Source organism: Microtus pennsylvanicus, chromosome 14 (assembly GCF_037038515.1).
Source record: "Microtus pennsylvanicus isolate mMicPen1 chromosome 14, mMicPen1.hap1, whole genome shotgun sequence".
Taxonomy (NCBI): domain Eukaryota; kingdom Metazoa; phylum Chordata; class Mammalia; order Rodentia; family Cricetidae; genus Microtus; species Microtus pennsylvanicus.
In genome coordinates, this window is record NC_134592.1 from 13,561,097 (window position 1) to 13,571,299 (window position 10,203).

Sequence of the window (10,203 nt, forward strand, 5' to 3'; positions counted from 1 at the left end):
AGTGGTTTTTGGCTTGCTAGGTCCTTGTCCCATCTAATCCCAGGTTCTTGGACAACCAGGCAATGTTGAGCTTGGATTTCATCTCTGGAGTGGGCCTTCCTTAATTCGATTCAGATACTGGTGGTCACTCCCACAACTTTTGGGCCCCTCCTGCCCCAGCATGCCTTGCAGGCAAACCACCATTGCAGGCTGCAGGGTTTGTAGCTGGGTTGGTGAACACTACTCAGCAGAGGGGAAGGCCCTGGATAGACACCAGCTCGACTTATTGTGCTGGTTATGTGGGTGTTGTCTTCAGCAATAGGGCCTTACTATCAGTGTGTGTCTCGGCAATAGCCTGGGTGGTTTGGGGGTTTCCATGGGGCCCCAGTGGCCAACAACTCCTTAGGAATGTAAGCCATTTCCAGCACTGGAGGTTTCATTTAGGGGCAAGAGATGTCTAGTTGGGACTTTGTCTCTCCTGTTATTTTGTGATTTCAGTTTAGATTTCTTTCATATACATATATCTTTTGAGTAGAAACTTTTTTTAAGATTTATTTATTATGTATAAAACATTCTGCCTCCATGTATGGTGACACACCAGAAGAGGGCACCAGATCTCATTACAGATGGTTGTGAGCCACCATGTGGGTTGGTGGGAATTGAACTCACGACCTATGGAAGAACAGCCAATCCTCTTGACCACTGAGCCATCTCTCCAGCCCCCTTAAGTAGAAACTTTTAAGAAGTTTCTACTGTATTAGGTTTTCGCACAACCCCTCAATGGCCCCTAGTATCAGCTGTCCCTATATGCTCTCCCTTACTCTCCTCTTTTCCCTCCCTTTCCCTGTTGAGTCCATATCGTGTGTGTGTGTGTGTGTGTGTGTGTGTGTGTGTGTGTGTGGTGGGTGCGTCCTGTTCATCCATAACTATCTATTCAATTTCCCCTTCGTAGGGAGACCCACGGTCCCTTAGTCTATCTCCATACCTACCCTCTGTTATATTTACTATAGATCCTGGGGAATCCCAGCTGTACTCTTTCCTAGAGAAGCCGGTTCTGTCCAGTAGCCAGGCTTCTCCCTCCCCCTCTGCTCTATAAACCTTGGTGTTTGCTGTTGCCTTATGAAAAGCAGATGTTCCGCCTCAACTCTGTCTCTAAATTATTCTCTAACAGGAGCTATTAATCACCTCCATTGTGCAGGTGTGGAAACTGAGGCCCAGAGAACTTATCCAATTAAGTGGCAGTCAGTCTTCCATCCCCAGCCTTCCTCCCCTCTCTCCAGAACAGCTCTCAGCCTGAGGAAACCACTAGATGCTGGTCTGTTATGTTGCCCACAGACTGGAGACATGCTATGCATTTCTGATGTGATTGGTTCCAAAATAGACTCCCTAGACCCCAAGTGTCTGAGAGCAAGATCCACTTTCATGAGAGGAAACAAGGATGCTCTACAGGGGAGAATGTAAAAGAGCCGGGTTCACTTTTTACACAAAGAATTCTAGAAAGAGGACAATAGCCTGAAGTATACCAACCGGAGGAGGGAGCCAGTCTGAAGCCACTTAGGCAAAGAGGGGTTCATTCTGGAAGCAACAGTGCCATCTCCTGGTTTTCTGTGGTACTACCTCCTTGACACCAGACCCAAATCATCTGATTTTCTATCATTGGGGATCAAATTTAAAACTACATGAGTGTTGGGTCTACTTAGAATCTAAGAGAAAAGCAGCTTTTAATTATTTAAAGCCATGTGTGTTGGTTCATAATGAGACAAGACAGACACATTTTCTGCCCTTCTGTAAATTTCATTACACATATGCACACAGAGATTTTGTTAAACAAGAACTTCAGGAGGCTGCAGGTTTGGAGTAGGTTCCCTCACGGAACCTCCAAACCATGTGAAAACCAACATTTCACATCATCAAACCAAACCTCAGTCACCTGACCTTCTGAGGGATGCAGGAACTGTGCAACCCAGTAGCTAAATTTCCAAGCTGCTTAGTCTCAGTTGTCACAATACTGGAGTTTTCTGCCTTAATCCTTCTCCGAAAGGTAACCCTATATTGATCAGTCCTTTGTTTTTCTGTTCTGTCTCCTCATCTCTGCCTTACTGTAACAAGGGAAGTACTTGAACTGGCCAAGCTGCTTTTGTTGTTTGTCCTGGCTTTCCTTTGGGAAAGCCTTTGTCTGAGAAGATAAACCCTTCACTGGGCCCAGAAAAACCTTACACTACCTAATGAGATGCAGCAGTACCCACAAAACGTGCACATAAAGCCAGTTAAAAGATCCACATCATTGCAGTTGTTTTAGATGTGCTCCAATGTATGCATGCCTGTAGACTACATGCATGCTCGTGTGCAAACACATGCCCCTGGGTTGGCATAGGCAAGCCTGGCTTAGGTATGGGTGAATGTCTGAATATGTCAAGATATCACTGACTGGAGTTCCGCAGCGGTGGTAGCAGCTTGCTCTCCAACCAGGGTAGTAAACAGGGCTTCTTGGCGTGAAGAAGATACTCACATGAAAGCCACTATGCAGGAAGGAGGGCTAAGAGCTTCTAGAACCCGGGTCCGAGCTCTACACATACAGTTTGCTCACAAGGATGTGCACCCGAACACTGGTGCACACCCATAGCTCCCATTGGAGCCTGGTCTCTGAGCTCAGCTACTGGCCGCTGCCTCCTGGAGCCCACACTGGAGAGCAGATCGTTATTGGGTGCTCTGGCTTGAGATCATTTCCAGGAGGAGACAATGATGTGCACAGGGCTGGGAGCATTGCATGTCCGGCTGAACCGTGACTGTCCAGTCCCAGTGCCTGGCTGCTAGGTCCTCCTTTCACTGCCGGAGGGCAGTGGGAGACTGCTTCACAGACATTACATTGCTGGCTCGTGGGAGGCAGAAAGAGACAGTCAGGTGAGAGGAGTCAGACCCTGTCAGGTTCAGAGGAAACTCCACTCCCCCATATTCTGGTGGTTAGACAAACGCCAGCATTTCTCAAGAGTTTGTGAAACCTGTCCCTGTCTAACAATGGAGTCAGGTCCATTACCACTGGCAGAAGGGACAAATGGCTATCTGCGGTGCCTATTAGTATACCATAGGACACCAAAGTGCATGCTGGCCTCCAGGCTCCCTCAGAATCACAAGTACCTAGTTCTTCCAACCTCCTACTGAGAACCTCTCAACCTCAGAAATTCTCCCTGCCCCCGCACAAAATCTCTCCTAATGACCCAGTTATTTGGCATATCCTTTCACACGCCCCTCTTTTGGTGGTACAGGTGGAGACTGCTCATTCGTTTCCTGGCTGTCCAGACCCAAACAATAATAACATAGAAACTATACTAATTACAACACTGCTTGGCCAATAGCTTAGGCATATTTCTAGCTAAGTCTTATATCTTAAATTAACTCATTTCTATTAATCTGTTTTGCCACAAGGTTGTGGGCTACTGGTAAGGTTCTGGCTGGTGGCTGGCATCTTTCTCCTTTGGTAGCTACATGGCGTCTCCCTGACTATGCCTACTTTCTCTATATATCTCTGTTTGGATTTCCTGCCTGGCTTTACTCAACTAAGCTATTGGCCAAAACAGCTTCTTTAATAACCAGTGGTAATAAAACCTACTCATAGCATACAGAGGGGAATCCCACATCACGGTGGTCTCTTTCTCTTCCTCTCTCGCTCTCCCCTATCTCTCTTCTGTCATGGGCAAATCCAGTCTGCTACCACTTTCTCTGTGCTCTGGATTCTTCCAGATAGACTCCTTTGGCTATTCTCTCCCTCATATCTACAATAAAAACACCCTGCTTAACTATACCTTGGAGTGGTCATGTCCTCAGTTTTACAGATACTAAATCAGGTACTCAGCCCCAGTGTCTCCTCCCTGCTCCCTGTGGGTCCTGAGGATGTACATATTCAAGTTGGTCCTATGGGCCAGCATGCATGCTAACCCTATGTGGCCATCCATTTCTTTCTAGGGCCCCAACAGCTCTTCCTATGGAAACCTTTTCGACACAGGATCCCCAAAGGAAAACACATCCACTAAAAGAACTACAGGAAGCCCACAGCTTCACCTGTATGCACCCAGCCAGGGGCTCCAGCCCTCCTTGGGTTCCTTGTCGCATAAACACAGCTGAACATGCCTCCAAATATCCTTCCCAGCACCGAGAAGCATCCCAAGTCTGAAGCAGAAGCAGAGTGCTCACAGGGTCTCTTCTGAAGCTGCAGGACCACGGACCAAGAGACACATAGCAGACATCTGAGGGATGGAAAGAAGGAATTCAGAGAGGATTTTCTAAAGGATATCTGAGCAGAGAGAAAAGATCAAATTAGGATCAGTTTGAGAGACCCAAACTCTAACAGAAATCAGAGGTGGGGAATTTCCTAAGAGGCCACTGGAATATGTTTCAGAACTGAATGATCTGGCTCTACAGACTAAAAGCCACTGTAAGATAAAAGATCTGGAAGAAAAAGCTACAGGGGGGGGGAGGGAGCGGGGAGGGGAGGACTCGTAAGATAGCACATATGCCAAGGACTTTTAGAAAATGATCTTGAAGTGGTTTTTTTTTATGGGGGGGGGGCTGCAAAGCAGAGCTGTAGATGTCCATGACAGTGAGGCCATGCTACCAAACTTGAAGGGCAGATGTCTCTGGTCACAGCCAAGCCCTTCAATAACACATGGCCTGACAAAACCTTTTCAGAAGAGCTGGTCTCGCAGAGTGAACCTCCCACGCACCTGCTTCATGAAGCTTTTACAGGTTGTGCTCTAGCAAAGAAATAAAGTGTGGTGTGTGTGTGTGTGTGTGTGTGTGTGTGTGTGTGTGTGTGTGTGTGTGTTTACTGACGCCCTGTGGTCTCCCCTTTGATGCTGCCAGTTTCACACAGCAGGGATAATGTGTAACCCAGAGGTCATTTATCTGTTTCCTAAAAGTTGATTCGGCTCATATCCGTAGGCTAGTTCTCAGTTTGCAGAGAGATGCTTTGGCCTTGTAAACAGAGCTATGGGTTGTAAAGCGAAAATAATCCACTGCTAATAGTTAATCCTCAAGCTGCTGAGAAAGCTGCTGACAATCTGTTCTCATTCTCCTAGGCTTACAACTTTATATTTCTTAATTTCTACATTCTTACTTTTGGAATCGACATTTTTATGTTCTTATTCTCAGGCCCTTCATTGATGAGTCACATTTTGCAGAGGCTTAAAAAGGCAAAACCACAAAGTCACCATACCATCAAGTCTAATCAGGAGCAAATATATATCTTTTAAATTATTATGTATACAGTGTTCTGTCTGCATGTATGCCTGCAGGCTAAAAGAGGGTACCAGATCTTATTACAGATGGTCATTAAGACACCATGTAGTTGCTGGGAATTGAACTCAGGACCTCTGGAAGAACAGTACTGAGCCATCTCTCCAGCCTGCAAGCATACATTTTATCATACTTCCTGCCCAAGTGCCTCCCAGCTCTATGTGATCAGGCATATACAGTTAGGTCAAACAAATTTATTTAGGCGAGCAAAACTGCTTTGTTATTGCCCACAAACAATAGCCACCAGCAGTCCAGGTAGTTATCTGTCCTTGGGCAAGTGGGGCTTACAGGTTAACGCTGGCCCTTACAGTACTGCTGCCAAGTCTGATGACCTGGGTTCAACCCCTGAACTCTACATGGCAGAAGGAGAGAACACATACACTAATAACATTTTTTTAAAGCTGCAATAATGTAAACACTGTTGCTTACCTGAGTGGGAGTTAGAAGTGGGATAGACTGGCAGTGAAAGAAAGACCCTAAAATTAAAAGTAAAATTAGGTAATACCTAAAAATGCCACAAGAGTGTTGAGAGTTACAGAGGCAGGAAAACCAACTTTAGCAACAAAAACTGACAGCCCCTGGAGAACGGACTCTGGGCAGAAAGGTCAGAGGCAGGGAATCAAACCGTGGCCGGCTGGTTAATTATATACTTGCATTGTTTCAAGGAAATAAAAATTAGCTCGTTTAAAACTCAAAGGAATGGGTTATGAAAGCACAGATCTTATTTGGTCATGTTGCAGGAGTGGGGGAGGGGGGTGGTGACAAAGGGAAAGGCTAGGGGGTGGACAGAGGAAGGAGGGTGGAGGGGAGGGCTGCAGGCAGGAAATGAGAATTTAGCACACTTCCAGGAGACGGTGAAGACTCCCATGTGGCCACATGTCCATACACCACAAGGAGCCTTGGGGCCTTTCCCTGGGCATCACATTCGCTCAGTCTGTTTATCCCAGGCCTACCCGCCGCTGATTCCACATAGGGACCCTCCACCTCAAGTCCTTGGCCACGGTGACCAGGTCCTCCTGGTTCACTCAGTATAACTCCACCTATTTCTAAAGAGACTAACTTACGATTCGGAAAGTGTGACAAAAATCCGATACAGCCACAATGAAATACACCAGACATCTGTGAAGCTATGTAACGCTCCTAGAGGGCAGGTGCGATGCAGTTTGTACAAGGAACTTGTGTGTCCCTGCTTAATCCACATGGTGAACTCTAATTATGCAGACCACGAAGTTACACAGACTCACGAGATAACATCTTTAATTTTCTACTTGGTAAAGGTGTGCAAATCATAGAGAAAGCATTCTTAATTAACTTCTGGAAAGAACATTACACTTCTTACAGGGATTCCAGAGGGCACGTTTTGGGTGACCGATAGGATCTCACCGACTCACAGGCTTTGAGCGGATCATTCCCCTGGCGGCCTCTTCTAGAGCAGCCAATATCCTAGAGGATGCCGTGCTGTTTTGCTAATACGGTTTTTATCATTGCACTTTTTTTCCAAAGGAGCCTTAAGGAATACAGGCAGAACCCAGGGAAAAGCCAAAAGTAGCAAAAATGGAAGAGCAACTCAATCCACAAGAGACAAGCTCAGCAGACTGCTGTGTGACCCACAGCCCGGCATTCATGCTCAGGCAGGAAAGTCATCTGTTGATGTATTTCTCCCAGCCAGAGGACAAGGCTGCCAGCACAGGCAGGATCCTGAGCACAGCCTCCCTTCCGGGCTCCTTCTTTACCTGCAGGACAAGGCTTCCAAGAGGTTCTAGCCCTGTGAGGAATCCATGCAGACTCAATTGCATGCTCAAAAGAGGTAAGCATGCAATTGATGCCATTAAAACCTTTACAGACTAACAAGTCTTTTCCTCTTCCTAAAGCCTCGAGGTTAGTCACTGCAGAGGGCTGTCATCTTCTTATCTGGCTCACAGTTCCCTAGTGAGATGGGGGAGGGACAGCCTTGGTCTGCAGCTTTCCCTCCCCTTTTGGAGAATCCTAAACCCTGGGAGCCCAGCAGACCCTGCCTGCAGGAAGGCCCATCTACCCTTTGACCTTATCTTAGGAAGAGAGTGGAGCTAAAGATGACTAAATACACAAAGCTCTAGACCAGCTTTTGGGAGGCCAATATTCATTCTCTGCCCTTTTCATGGGAAAAAGCAGCCTTCCTCTTGCCTCTAATGATGTGGGAGTGTCATCTATCTATCTGTTGCTTTCATTGGTTAATTAATAAAGAAACTGCCTTGGCCCTGATAGGACAGAAAATTAGGTAGGTGGAGTAGACATAACAGAATGCTGGGAGAAAGAAGCAGAATAATTTCAATGGCTTTTATGGGACTGGATGTTTCTGTTCCCGCTCAGGATCGGCAGGAAAGTAGCTGAGACCATGCCCTTGGCTCAGCTCTTCCTGCCTGGGCAGACAGCGAAATCAGACTTAGGCAGGTGGGCAGAGCATGGTGGATTCCTGCCACCATACAGAGAGATGCTTTCAGACCGTGCAGTGCTCTGCGTGTCAGATTTGGCTGTAACTTGGAAGAAAAGAATTTCTGTGCCACACGCTCAGTCTCAGAGTTAAAGTGCTGAATGTGGCTCCTACCTGGCGGCCCCAGAGCTAGCACAACACGGTATGTCCTTCATTTTGAAATTGGAGAGAGGTGGAGCCAACATCGTGGGCAGCCCGCTGCTCTGCAGCTCAGAGGCATCTCAGAGGCACAATCGGCTATGCCATGCTGAACTGTGCTGACCTCAGGCAGGAACTACCGTAATTACCATAATAACAGCACAATTAAGGTTTAGACTGGCAATAAACAGGCGGTACCATATTACCTCTACCTGGTGCAACTTCAGTTTTTAAGAAGTACTTTAACATTTTAAAAAATACTCCTGGATACTAAAAAAATTACAGATTCACAATAGGACAGATTCAGACATAAAAGACCACTAAATGAGCCACAATGTTGGATGAGTGTACGTAGGCTTGGGAGAGAGAAGAATATAAAGAATAAAGTTAATGTCTTTTAAAAAAGGGGGGTAAAGTCTTTAAAGAGACAGAGTACAGATAGTTATAGATTAAAAAAATAAAGAAAAATAAGCCACGTAAAAATGAAAAATTCTCAGAAAGCCTGGATTCTGTGTATTATTGTGTTTTCTTTAAAATTTTTGACTATAAAGGAGCTAAGTACAGAGAGACATTTCATTATATGGGCTGCTAAGCTGAAAAACCTACATATATGTTCTAAAGGTATCTTAAATTCAAAATTTGGGTCTAAGGATATCATGCTTTAAAAAAGAATTTCTTCTTTTGTTTTCACAGAGGATGAGACCCTGTGGATTGCTTCTATCCCAATATGGTATAATAGACCACACCCCCCTGAAAGGTTGCTGTGAACACTCAAAAAATTACTTTGCTCAACTGCCAACTGAGATGAAACTAGCACACAGGTTATACCATAAAAGACCTAAATAACAGCGCCCCCATTCAGCATGAAGCAATTTGGAGAGAAAAAACTGCGCCCATATTCCCAAATATTGTTTATAAATGTTCTTTTACATTTAAAGGGGGAGATGATACAGATATGAAAAATTTACATTGGTATGGATTTTAAGGTCAGTTTTGTTATAGGTATATGCATATTTCTAATTTTAAGGTATTGTGATTGTGTAGTTCATTTAAAAATGTAATGTATATAGGTTGTTAATGGATAATCATCTATAATAGTCAAATTTGTAGTCATTTTAGATTTTCTAGATATATAGAGATATATTTCAGTTAAATAGGCATTCTTCATATCTTTCAAAGACTGCAGAATATGGCATTTTAAATGTTTTAATAACTTAGGGCTTTTCATGACAGTGAGACACGTCTGCTCCTAGCAGCACCAGCTACTTCAAGAGGAAGATGGGCATCAAAGAGGCTCCTTATGGAGTTTGATAGCCATTTGGGCAAGAAACTGCTCTTGCCTGGACTGTTGCATAAACTGGACACAGAGAACCCACAGAGAGAGGACTGCTGAACTTGCCTAAAGGTGAGATGGTCTTTCGGGGTTCCTGACTCATGAAAAGTCTGCGAGACATTCTGCAGGACACAGCAGAAAATGACTGAACTGTCTTTGAAATTTCCTGCTTCATGGAAAAGTCTGCTGGACACTATGGGCCTAAAGGCCAAAGATGGATGCCCCAACGGTACAGAGGAACTTTGAGTGACTGTCCAGGCAGCAAGATATCTCTGTCATTTCTAGAGTTTTAGATTTCTTGTTTGCTTAGGTAATATTATATCCTTCTGGAGTCTTTGATGGAGTTAAAAAAATAGTTATAGCTTTCCTTAGTTATGATAAAAGATAAAATAGATATAAATATTGTAACTGTAATTCTTGCTTGATAACTGTTTTGTTATAAGTAATTTTACTGTGTTAAAATGAAAGCCTTCCTTTTTGTTTAAACAGAAAAAGGGGAAATGATGTGGGAGTGTCATCTATCTATCTGTTGCTTTCATTGGTTAATTAATAAAGAAACTGCCTTGGTCCTGATAGGACAGAAAATTAGGTAGGCAGAGTAGACAGAACAGAATGCTGGGAGAAAGAAGCTGAGTCAGTGAATCACCATGATTCTCCCACCTGACACAGCCACAGGTTAAGATCTTCCCTGGTAAGCTACCACCTCGTGGTGCTACACAGATTACTAAATATGGTTTAATCAAGATGTGAGAATTAGCCAGTAAGAGGCTAGAGCTAATGGGCCAGGCAATGTTTAAAAGAATACAGTTTCTGTGTAATTATTTTGGGTAAAGCTAGCCGGGTGGCGGGAAGCGGCCCGCCACTCCTACTACACTCTGTGACTTCTAGGCAATGCTGTCTGGCTCCTGGAGACTGAAGGTGGTTTCTGGCAGAGCCAGACACACCGGGAGAAAAGTGCTTCTTTCCCACAGGTGGGGTGGAGAATCGGGTCCTC